Here is a 13,125-nt window from a genome sequence, read left to right on the forward strand (position 1 = left end):
TTAAACGATCAGGAATTAAAAAAAAGATCCTGAATATGGAAAACTGATCACGAATTCAGAAAAATAAAGAAAAGTAAAAAAGGAAATTAATTTTTTTAAAGAAAATCCAATGGAAAAAATGGCCAGGAAAAAAAAGTAAAATAGAGAGAAAACTAGGGGAACATTCTAGAACGTTCCCAGGGCGCAGCTGCCGGTAAAACACTATTTGGCACTATAAGCACCAAATAGGATTTGCTGTCCCGAGACATCCTCTTCGACGGTTAATGTGGCAGTTGGTGAACCACCTAGCCTACTAAAGCTCGCATGGTTCCTGCTCGCTCTGCGCCCGCTCATTTTTTTCTTGTATTCTTAAAAAATAAATGGTACTTCATTGCTTGTATTCTGCTACAGTTGGTCTCATGCACTTCGAAAAACAACACCCAGTTTATCAACTACAAATGTTCAGGAATTGAATAGAAGTTGCACATTCAAAAATATTATCCTAAATTTCAAAATTATTCATGCATATTTAAAAAGTTTGGTGAAATATAAAAATGTACGCAGATTTTGTGGTCGAATTTGAAAAAGGGTTATAGATTTTAGAAATGTTTGCGGATATGAAAATAGTTTGTGGGTTTACAATTGTTTATGAATTTGAAAGACATTTAAAGAAATCTTGAGAAAAAAAATGAAGAATTTATATAAAAAGAGAAACAAAACTTAAAAGAAAAACCGGCCAAAGAAACAAAACTAAAAATAGAGGGAATACCGGTAAAACATTATTTGGCCCATAAGCGCCAAATGTAATTTGCCATCCCATGACGTCCTTTTCGGCGTGATCAGTAACTTTCGCTCGCTCGCTTGGCGCCCACTATTTTGTGTTTTTCGGCTTCTATTCTACTACATCAAGTTTTTTGTTCTTAGAAAAAAAAGTCAGTATTTTAAGATGCTCACCTTTTTTAAGTTTGTAAATTCATTTTTTGGGAATGTGAAAAAATGTTTGTGAATTTGAAAATTGTTCGTGAATTTAAAAAAAAATTGTGAAGCAAGAAATGTTCGCTGATTTGGAAAGAAGTGTTTACAGATTCTGAAATCAGTTTGCGGATTTGAAAGAAGTTTGTGGATTCAATGTGGTTTGGAAAAAAATCACAGATTTAAAAATGGATCATAAATTTTAAATCTTTACTTAATCTGAAATTTTGTGAATATAAATAAAGTTCAAAAATTATGAAAAAGGTAAGAAAAAATTGAAATGAATAATGAAAAATAAAACGAAATGAAACTAAGTAGAAAAAATGGCCAAAAACAGAAGTAAAAACAGAGAGAAAAGTGGCCAGGAAAACCTAGGAATATACAAGAAGGCCGAAACAGAAAAAGCAGCTACTCCCTCCGTCCCATAATGTAAGACGCTTTTTGTAGTGTCAGAAAGCGTCTTACATTATGGGACGGAGGGAGTAGTTATTAAGTGCCAGCTACCGGTAAAGCACTATTCGGCTCATTTGTTATCACAATACCTTTTCTTCCTCGGCGCTTAACGCACCAGTTCGGCCAGGGGGTCTCCCGCATGGGCCTGGCCCGGTAACCCTTTGTTGACTCTCGCTTGCTCTCTTGCTTCGTATGTTTTTCTACAACTTGTCTGTTTTTCTTTAGAAAAACGTCCGCTTTTTTAAATATAAATGTGCACATATTATAAAAATCGCAAATTCAAAAATTTTGGTGAATATTAGAAGATGTTCGTGAATTAGAAAACAGTTGCGAATTTTAAAAAATATTGTTTAATTAGAAAATGTCCATAGATTCTAAAAAAAAGTGGTTGTGGATTTTTAAAAAGGTTCACAGATTTTAAAAATGTGTCCGGAGATTTTAAAAAGGTTCACAGGTTTTTAAAAAGTGTAACGATTTGAAAAATGCTCACGGATTGAAAAGAAGAAATGCAAAAAATCAAAATCAAAATGGAAATTGAAAAATAAAAAGAAAACTAAACCAAATAGAAAAACTGGCCAAGGAAAGAGAAAGTAAAAACATAGAGAAAAACAGCCAGAAAAATAGGAGAACCTCCTAGAAGGTTCCCAAAACTGGAAAACGGTCCGCAGTATTAGTGTCACGTGAGCTCCAGCTACCGGTAAAGCACTACTATTTGACAATATTAAGGTATGTACAAAATATTTATCTTAGCAATGTCATGTTGCGGTGGAGTTAAAAAAAACTTTGTGTTTTTTTAATTAAGAGATGATCTCTTAGCGACAGATCTCTCACCACATTTTAGAAAAGTCTAGTCAATAGAGATCAAATGAAGAAAACCCATCGTACATCATTCTGTTTTTGCTATTTCCAGATTATGTGACAGGATTAAGATAAGACTATCATACATATTCTTAGGGTTTGCTGTCCCTAACCGATGTGCGAATCATACCAAGCTTTTTCCTTTTTTGAACTGCAATCATACTAAGCTGAGACACTAATAAAACCAGGAAAGCAATGGGTTCCAATATGCAACGGAAACATCTGAGCAATGGAGCAGATTCATTAAACTTTAAAGCTGGTTAGTACGATGCTGTAGGAGACCTCTGATTTCGTAAGACATCAAGGGCCATCGTTTGTCACTTTATTAGGCGACATTGTTTTTCAGTTTAATCAAAATAGTTTGTCTTTTCTTACTAATTACATAGTTTTATTTTATGTAATTGTGAAACTCTAGAAGTTGTATGCATTTTTATGGTATGAAAATTTGAAACCACAAAACTATGACTATTCATACACGAATTCTACTATGATAAACTACATAATACGTTGTGGTGTTGCTCACCTCTATACATTTGCGTACCACTTGCACCCTGGCCGGTTCACAACCTTTATGAAATATAGCCCTGTAGATAAATCATGTTAGATGAACCAAAGCACTAAATTTCGGTACCGTCTGATAAACTTTTATATCCATCATGTAAAAATAAATCAAAGACGACTCCTTTTGAACATAGTAACAAATTCAAATTAGTAATTTATCCTATAGAAGACGATTCCTTTTAACAAGTATGCTAATAAAACCTTTAATTCCTTTTGGGAGTTGAGAAGTGTATATGACGTTCTCATTTTTAATAACTTTTTATTTCATTATTCTCAGCATATCTAGTGCCAACTAATTTAGTCGTACAACTTGTGTTTTTGTGGCCTTAATACAAATGTTAAAAAATATATATATTTTAGCAAATGGAGAGGAGATTGAGCTCACCTGCCCGTACACTTCTCTCTAGTATATGTCCTGGCTCACCAGCTCTATAGAAAATCTACATGCAAGTACATCAATAAGTCAAACGGACTGCTAAAACATCAAACTCTAAGTTCAACTAAGCAATTTGAGGGAGTGATTTTTCCCATAATATTTTGGTAGTGTCATCGTTTTAATACACTTGAATTGGTGGAATGACTGATAAAACAAAGAAATTGACAAGTAAGCAGATTTGTGAAAATATATAAATATTTGTTGTACTAAAGGAATCATGCTGGTTAGAAAATTGGAATCAAGGGAAAACCAATACGCCTTCACAAGTTGCTAATAACGCACAGCATGTCCTCAGAAGGTTACAAAAATCATGAAAAAAGAAATCAAGATTCAGTTTGAACCAAGCTTCCAATTCTTAGTAATTGGATTTAACACTTCCTCACTAATATGCAGGTGTTTCATGGTGTTAGGAAGTGTATTGAGGACAGGGTTTGTCTAATCACTTTTTCGGCGGCCATTGTGTGTTTCTGTAGCTTGTTAGTCGAAATAGTACGAAGAGGGTTCTCAGAAGCAAACACCCATATGTGCATATGGAAATCATATACTCCCTCTGTTCCTAAATATAAATCTTTGTAGAGATTTCTCTATAGACTACATACGCGGCAACATGAGTGAATCTACACTCTAAAATGCATCTATATACATCCGTATGTGGTCCATAGTGGAATCTCTATAAAGATTTATATTTAGGAACGGAGGGAGTAGCATTCAAGAAAAAATAGTCAACCTAGCTCACCTGTCCCTAGACTACTAGTCTGCACGGTATACCCCTTCCTCGCTAACCATTCTTGGAGAATATACAATACCTGCAAAATCATGTTAAATTAGTGAACAAAATATCTGATCTTAATAGAAATAACCAATGAGCAATAATTTCAATAGGCTAGTTTTCATGCTTGTTGTTTATGTTATTTCTCAATGCATATGAATGTGCGAACTTACAATAGAAACAATAGTACAAGCTTCTCTAAGATACAAATATGACTTCTTCTATCAGCAATGAAAAACGTGTTGCGTATTAATGACATTGATCCTAACAGTTAAGAAGAAAATCCGTCATGGACTTGAGTCATTCAATTAGTGTATATATTGCTCATAATCATATAGTTGCACTAACATTTCAGGCACTATACTAGGCCACTTTTCGGAACTTCGCCATAAGAAGACAAAGATCAAGAGAGTAAAATAAAACAAATTTGCTTTGAGGCCGCAGTTAGCGGAAATAAGATGGCACACTCAAGTAGAGGATCCCTACTTGATTTCTTAGAATTTGTCATAACAATATTCATATAGAACATATAAGTTCACATTTTCTTCACCGAGCTGTTCTATTTATCATGTGGACATTTCATTCCTAGACCAACTCCTCTCATATGCAGCGGCTGGTTCATATCTCAACAGGATAAAAACAACAAAAAGAACGACAAGCAGAATCATACACATGCAGAAATTCAATCCGCTATTTTTTGTTGTTGTTGTAGACTCCATATTACCGGTTTCAGTAAGTAGAATCACTTACAGCATGCCCATGACAAAGAAAAAGCAAAAAATAATATGAAAATTGATGTTGGTGGAAGATAGTTCATTTTGAAAATTCGTATTTTGCACTTAATGTGATGATTTCAGCATGATGTGAGAGATTCATGCATGCATGTGCTCCCTGTGTTGGGGTAGGAATCTCATTGAAACCACCACATGGAGAGCAATAGTGCATATGTGTCGATTAATTTATTTTGATAATAGTGCCCAAAATATTATATGTGATGGCAATGGCCAATGGGTAGTTTAAAAGATGCTCTTCCACGCAAGAGCACGTACAAAATGGTGACCTAATTCAACTATTTTTATAGGGGCTTAAGTAAACTCTTATTGGAGGCAATGTAACAGATTTGGACTCAAGAAGATTTTGTTGTATATTCTTCCAAAAGTACAATGTAACTTGACACTTGATAAAAGTACAATATCAGAGGTGATTCAACAGCATGCGGTTTCTAAGGGCATCATCCCCGGCCCAAGTCCATTTATCGCTCACAACTTCCCATCTTGTAGTTTCGATGAATCAAGGGGATCTCTGAAACCTTTGTTGATAATCAAGCACAAGTGGCAGTGTTGCTACTCCAGTTTAATTGCGGTAAGAGAGTTCTTCTGTGCCCTTCTAGTCTAATTGCAATGTCTTTGTTGAAGTCTTTGGAAGAATTTCATGTACAAAAAATTATTACCATAAAAAGATTTCATCATAATTCTTGGTTCATCATAATTACCATAAAAGCATTGTACCTGTAATGATTGTTGTGTTTGAGTAAAGTTATTTGTTCTTTTGCCAAAAGTGAGCAAGACAAGATTGAAAGCCAGGGGAGCAAACATGACTGAATAAGGCATCAAAGATAATCACATCACATAGCAATAGCATAGTGGGCTCAAATAATGGAGTATTATTACATCTCTTGTTCTTTTGACAAGAATGGGCAAACATCATGGATGGATTCAGCGGGTATATGGCATAAAAGGGCATATTACATTGCAGGTCACCAGCATGGGCGAACCAAGCAGCAGGCATTTCAAGAAGTGCGACAGCCTAGGGCCCATCTCAAATAAGCTTTGACGACTGTCTCTTCGTCCACATGAGACGAAGGTGATGAGTGGTCACTACCACAAGAAACAAAGTGATCCCCTTCGCCACCACCTGCATACAGTTGGGAAACCTCTACGAAGAGTTTGATGCCATGCTTACCATGCTCTGAATAGTGACATGAGAGAGAAGTCCTTCACCTTTTGCCATGGCATAGGGCCGGCTCTTGTGCATGCAGAAGCATATGTATCACCATGGCAAGGCTGAATACATTTTGCCATGACATAGGGCCAGCTCCTCCATGAGAAGCATATGTATCACCACTGGACCTTGACAAGGCTGAATACCTTTTGCCATGACATAGGGCCAGCTCCTGCATGAGAAGCATATGTATCATGAACTCTGAAAAATCTTTGATATTCAAGCCTAATGATATTAAGGGTACACTTAAGAGTTTTCCTGGAGTGGGTGGGGGGGGGGGGGGGGGGGGGGTGCAACGGCCCCCTTTGGCCCCCATGAAGCTCCGCCACTGTATGTCTGCACCTTGCAGGTAGTGCAAATGATGATAAACTTCAACCCATCAGCACTTGCCGAACCCACAGCTCTGGGCCATGGCGATAAGTGTGGCGGCACAGGGCCCACCTATGATCTGTGTACATACAGTAGTGCGTATAGCTATATCTTCTCAGTTCAAAGGTTGAATTTTGGCAGTCAAAATATGCCCCTTTGGCCCCCATGAAGCTCCGCCACTGTATGTCTGCACCTTGCAGGTAGTGCAAATGATGATAAACTTCAACCCATCAGCACTTGCCGAACCCACAGCTCTGGGCCATGGCGATACACACGGCCCACCCAAAAATAGGAGCCTATGAGCTGTGTACATACAGTAGTGCGTCGTCTCAGTTCCAAGGTTGAATTTTACGGTGAAAGCTTGAATTTTGGCAGTCAAAATACGCCTCATACATTATTGGGATGGAGGGCTTCAACTAATATAAGATGTTATAGATCACTAAAGTAGTGACCTAAAAAGTCTTATATTCAGAGAGGGAGTATCGATCCGATGAAAAATGATTATCTGATAAATAGTTTTACTTTGGAAGTTGGGTATCCTCCCTGGCCGTAAGGTAGCTCCGACAGTAATTTTCAAAGAACTACATGTTCCCTTTGCAAACTTATAAAGGACTTGTATGCAATTTAGTATGGTAAACTTTCTGGGGTAGCAGGGAGAGAAATGGGGCTTGAGGTCCAGTGTTTGCACCTTGGAGTAAATTACCTACACCTTGCAAGTGGTTGCAGTGATGAGTGATGATAGGTTCTCCCCACCAGCAGGGGTGGGCCCAGTATTAGTGGAAGAGCCATGATAAATATTTGATGGGGTTGGGGTGGAGGTGAGGGACATGCAATCAAAAAACACTGAAGTAGATTAAGAGCCATTTTACTCTTGGAGGCCAGTCGTAGAGACAGCTGCCACTACACCACCTTTAGAAATTTGGGTGGAGAAAAACATCTTCCGTTCACGATCGCCAGAGTACACGCAATGATTGCGAGCGGCAAAGCGTGGTGGAAGCGTCTCTCGCCGCGCCGCCGGCACGAGATCACAAACATCGTCCACGACTGGCAGGCCTGGCGTGTGGAACACATAGAGGCTGGTCTGCCTTCGAGCTTGCCGGAGGAGAGCTTGGAGGACCGGACGATGGAGGAGGCGTCCGACAACGAGCCAGAGCCCCCCCCCCCCTCTCCCGCCAAAGTTGCGGGCTTCGCCTTCGCACAGGCGCAGTACAACGCGGCCATGGCGGAGGACGAGCGGTCGGAGCAGGCAGCGCCACCGCTCTCCGCGTTTCGGATGCTACGGGAGTAGCGGTACAATCTACAGCTCCTCGAGCAGCACCTACTCGTGGAGAGCCAGATCTTTGACAAGCAGGCGAGCAAGTAGGCCGTCGCCACTATGGCTGGGGACGATCCGGGTTTCGTCGAAGAGCAGCGGGTGCTCTATGAGTCCGTGCATAGCGCCCGCACCATCTGGCGCGAGCATCGGCCTCGTCGGTTCCCTCCTCCTGAGCAAAAATTAACAACCCACCGGAGACCATGCTCCGCACCCCGACGAACAAGGAAGGGCCCCACCAACCAGCGCTCACACCACCACCGCCGGATCCATGCACGGCTCCACCTACAAGCGTGCTGCAAATTCCGCAAGCATTCACCGGCAACCTACAGTTCACCCGACTTACCAATGACGGCCCACCCCTCCTATCCAGGCCAGAGCAACCGCCTATAACACCGGAGTGCGTCCACCCGCTTTAGCCATGAGATGATTCCTTCACTAAGCCGCCGAAGCACAATTTTCTCCACTTCGATGGCGAGTGCCCGCGCGTCTGGCTCGACCGTTGCTTGGCATACTTGTGAGCTCTACTGCGTGCTGCCGCCAAACTAGGTGGCTACCGGGGCGCTCTATGTGGAGGGCCACGTCGCGCCCTAGCTACAGGCATTTCGCCAGCAACATCTAGTGCTGGATTAGGAGATGTTCGGCGTGCACTAGAGGAATTCGGACCAGAGGAATTCGAATCCATGATGCACAACCTCCTGCAGCTCCGACAGACAGGCAGTGTGGTTGAGGACATACAACAATTCAAGGTTTACATGTAAAATTTGATGCTCTGGATGCCACCCTCAATCCGAGATTCTTTGTCACTCAATTCCCGTTGGGTCTGAAGGACGAAATGCGCACGACCATGCACATTCAGGCACCAACAAGCATCACTCATGCAACAGTTTTTGCATGCATTCAAGAAGAGGAGCTTGAACACCAGCATCCCCGTCTACGACTAGCGCCTGCAGGACGGCAACACCTACTGCCATATACATCACCAACACCAGGTCGGCCTCCTACAACAACACCGGCACCTACCGGCCGTATCCACGCCGCGCGCCATCGCCGTGCCCAAACCAGCACCAGATGACATCTTTGTTTTTAGTCAATCCCTACAGGATCATCTGGAACACCTGCGCACCGTCTTCGCAATTCTGCGCCAACATCAACTATATGCCAAGGAGTTGAAGTGTTCCTTCGTGCAGCCTCGCAACGAATACCTGGGACACATGATCTCCAAGCAGAGCATGGCGATAGACACGAGCAAAACAAGTGCAATGCGAACGTGGCCTACCCCAACAAATGCCACACAATTGCGCAGATTCCTCAGGCTCACGGGGTACTATCGAAAATTCATCCCCTGCTACGGAATCATTGCCAAGCTACTTACATAGCTCCTCAGCAAGAAAGGATTTGCTTGGACCGAACAAGCTCAAGCTGCATTCGAGCTGCTCAAGGATGCCAAGGTGAACACGCCGGTACTCGCCCTCCCGGATTTCTAGCGTCCCTTCTCCATCAAAGGGGATGCTTGCGACACCAGTGTGGGGGCAGTACTGGTGCGGGACGGCCACCCAATTGCTTATCTCAGCAAGGCACTGGGAGTGTGAAATCAGCGCCTCTCCATCTACGAGAAGGAATTCCTCACGATGATCATGGCAATCAACAAATGGTGCACCTACTTCCAGCGAGCTCCATTCGTCATCGTCATGGACCACAAGAGCTTGTGCAGTCTGGGCGAGCAGCAGCTTGACACAAAGCTGCAACGCAAGGCGATGTCCAAGCTCGTAGGGCTCCAATTTTCCTTCAGGTACCTCCAATTTTCCTTCAAGTACCTGCGCGGCGTCGACAATGGCGCGGCGGACACACTCCCGGGTGTTGGACACCTCCTCTCTCGATGCCTTGTCGATCTGTCAACCCCAATGGCTTTAGGAGGTCACCAACTCGTACGAGACTGACGCCAATGCGCAAGACCCGCTGCAACACCTGGCCATCTACAGCACCGACGAGCACGGATACGAGGTATGCCAGGGCGTCATCCGCTTCCATGACAAGCTATGGATTGGTAACAACACGGCCCTCCAAACCAAGCCGGTCAACGCCATCCACGCAAGCGCTGTCAGTGGCCACTCTAGCGTGACGGCGACATACCAGTGCGTGAAGAACACACTTCGCCTGGCATGGCCTCAAGCAGGTCGTGGAGGATTTCGTTCCCAGTGCGCAATGTGCCAGCACGCCAAGCACAAACACACCAAGACGCGCAGGCTGCTCCAACCCCTTCCCATGCCCACTGAGCCATGGCATGACCTCACGATGGACTTCATTGGGGGACTGCCGGCGTTCGAGGGCTACGAGGTCATCATGGTCGTCGTGGACCGGTTCACCAAATACGCACACTTTGTGCCTCTGCGTCACCCCTTCACGGTTGCCACAGTCGCAATACCTTCTTGGACAAAATTATCAAGCTGCACGGCGTTCCACACTCCAGCGTCCCTGATCGCGATCGCATCTACACCAGCAACATATGGTGCGCCTCCTTGACGCCGCCGGCACCAAGGTCAAATATTCAACGGCGTATCACCCGTAGACGGATGGCCAAAGCGAGCGCATGAACCAGTGTCTCAAGATGTACTTGTGTTGTGCCATCCACGACACACCCAAGCAATGGCCCAAGTGCTGCCGACAGCGAAGTTTTGGTACAATACAACTTACCATTCTTCGCTGAACATTTCTCCCTTCGAAGCAATGTACGGCAAGGAGCCCAATTCTGGTGGTTTGCCAACACTCGCCACCAACTTGCCAGAGGAAGCGGGCGAGGATCTGGATTGGGCGACACACACTAACAGGCTGCGGGCGCAGCTGGTACGCGCTCAGAACAGGTGCAAGCACAAAGCACACAAGAACACGAGAAAGTGATCATTCGTGGAAGGGGAACAAGTACTGCTCAAGCTGCAACCTTACGTTCAGTCAAAGGTGGCCAACCGCCCTTGTCCCAAGCTCGCCTACAAATTCGTCGGCGCCTACACCATTCTGCAACACATCGGTGCCATGGCGTACAAGCTCCAGCTGCCAGACGACAGTCGCATCCACCCTGTCTTTCATGTTTCCCAGCTTAAGCCCTTCACGCCGGATTACTCACCGGTCTTCTCCGAGCTACCATGCGCCCCGGACCTCACCGCTGCTTCACACAACCCATCGCCATCCTGGATCGTCAGTTGGTCAAGAAAGGGAGCAGCTCCACTGTGCAGGTGCGCGTGCAATGGTCGTCACTATCTCCAGAGTCTGCAACTTGGGAGGAATACAACATGCTATGGCACCGCTACCCAACGGCACCTTCCTGGGAAGACGAGGCTCTCGCTCAAGGAGGGGCAAATGTCACACCTGGTACCCATGTATCGGGGGACAAGTAGGAGGAGAGGAGAGTATGAGTAGGCTGTATTGATGTGGGCTTGAGCCCGTGGACAGTTTGGGCCGCGTGTGTGTGCTTGGACACCGAATCAGGCATGAAATGAGATAAGTCTGGAATCCTCTCATCCCCTTTCGTCTACGTCACCTACTCTGCTCCTCTCCTCACATCCAATTCCCCTTCCGTGCGACCGATCCCCTCTAGGGTTCATCGGCCCTCACACAGTTCTACACAAATAGAAATAGTCACTCTCTAGTTTGTTCTACAATTACAACAAAAACAAGGAGAACTAAAATAACTAAATAAGCATCAATTGTTGAGATCAGAATACTACTTATCACTAGATGTAATGAGGAACTAAACAAAGTAAGGCTATTGCTTATTAAATGGGGAATTTGGGGGAAGATATTAGTTTACCTGCGTGCTATGTGTGATGTGGCTGGCCTCAATAAAATTCTGTCCGGCAACCCGGCAGGCAGGGTGGTCAGCGAAGGAGTGCTGGAGCCTTGGGGAGAGGAGACGCAGGATAGTCGGCCGGCAACACAACGGCACGGCCGCGCGGGCAGTCGTCGCCGATTGCTTGGGGTGGAGGGAGCAGGGCAGGACCGCCAGGGGGTGGCCCCTGGCTGCGCGATGCAAGAACCGCGAGGGGGAGATGACAACTTACGCCGACGCCAGATCCCTGCGGGCAGGTCGTTACGGTGGCCGGTGGTGCTCCCCCTCCCCGTCCCAGGTCAGCGGCGCGGCTATGTTCTAGTCCAGATGGGGAGAGGCGATCGGGTGCGGGGAGAATCCTAGCGGGGCTGGAAGGGCGAGGGGAAAGAGATCGAACCCTGGAAACCCTTCACGCCGATTCACACCCTTCTCTCGCACACCTCTTAAAAAAAGCGGATCCTTAAAATAACCATCACTTTACGGTTTCACTAGAAAAAAACATTCCAACCAGTCTCCTTATTCGCTCTGAAATCGTAAAAAATATGAGGGGCGCAGAAAAATCCCCCTGACCCGAGAAGTCCCAGTTTCGTGGCTCGACATGAGCATGCCGTATATCGGACAAAAAGGTTGGTGTGGCGGGCATTTCACGCGCGCTTTCTTCTCCCTTACTTCTCTCTCGGCTGCCACCGTCGCCGCCGCCCCGCTGCCACAGATTCCGGCCATGGCGGCGGCAAGTTGCTACCTATGCGCCGTAGCCCCGGATCCGCCGCCTCCCCCACCGACGTGCCCCCACTGAGCAGCCGCCGCGCCATATCGACCACTCCCGGCGCGAACGCACCGCCACCGAGTTGCCACCCCCCACCCCCCCGATCTGCCGGTGAGTATTTGCTTGCTCCTTGTCCGCAACCACAGGGTCGCCGCCTGATTCATCTATTTGCTCGCGGTTTTGTAGATGGATTTGAGCTCGGCTGTGGAATTTTTGCTTGAGGATTCCTCCTCGTCCGGCGATTCAGACATAGATACGCTGCTCGAAAGCCATCGGTAGCAAATGGTGGCGGTTCTCGCCTTGAAGGAACTCGAGGAGAGGAAGAAGAAGAAACTGTGTGGATCAATTGTGGCACTATATATATAGTGATGTTATTCATCACCCAGGGTGCAGAATAAGTTATTCTTCACCCGAGGTAATCTTACGATCACTTCATAATTAAATTACATTTGGAATTCAAATAGTTACATTCCTATTGATTCACTACGTAAAATTTGGTATAAGAAAAATAAAAATATAGGTCATAAGACAAGAAAATTTGAAGTTTATGTATATTTTACACTATATTTTTACGTTTGTAATTTTACATAATGTAAAATATTTTTTACGGTGATTATATATTTTCTTACGGTCTCTTTTTACGTCAGAAATAAGATAAAACTTACGGAGCGTAAAATTACAGTGTATTGGTGGTAAAATAGAGGGGGGGTGAAGAATAACTATTCCTCACCCAGAGTATTATTTTCTACTAGTACTACTAGCGAAAGAGCCCGTGCGTTGCAACGGGAGAAAAAATACAACACACACTCTTAACCGAACAACCATC

The 13,125-nt window shown here is 44.7% G+C and overlaps 1 long non-coding RNA gene across 1 annotated transcript; it reads right to left on the reverse strand.

Moving 5' to 3' along the window:
- Nucleotides 1–5,630: 5,630 nt before the first annotated feature.
- Nucleotides 5,631–12,086, reverse strand: LOC123044200 (uncharacterized). The gene is made up of 2 exons (XR_006419878.1): nt 11,516–12,086; nt 5,631–6,201 (listed from the first exon to the last, which is right to left on the reverse strand). It is a non-coding gene; the product is annotated as an uncharacterized lncRNA (long non-coding RNA).
- Between the last annotated feature and the right edge of the window lie 1,039 nt (nt 12,087–13,125).

This window comes from Triticum aestivum, chromosome 2B, assembly GCF_018294505.1.
Source record: "Triticum aestivum cultivar Chinese Spring chromosome 2B, IWGSC CS RefSeq v2.1, whole genome shotgun sequence".
Lineage (NCBI taxonomy): Eukaryota > Viridiplantae > Streptophyta > Magnoliopsida > Poales > Poaceae > Triticum > Triticum aestivum.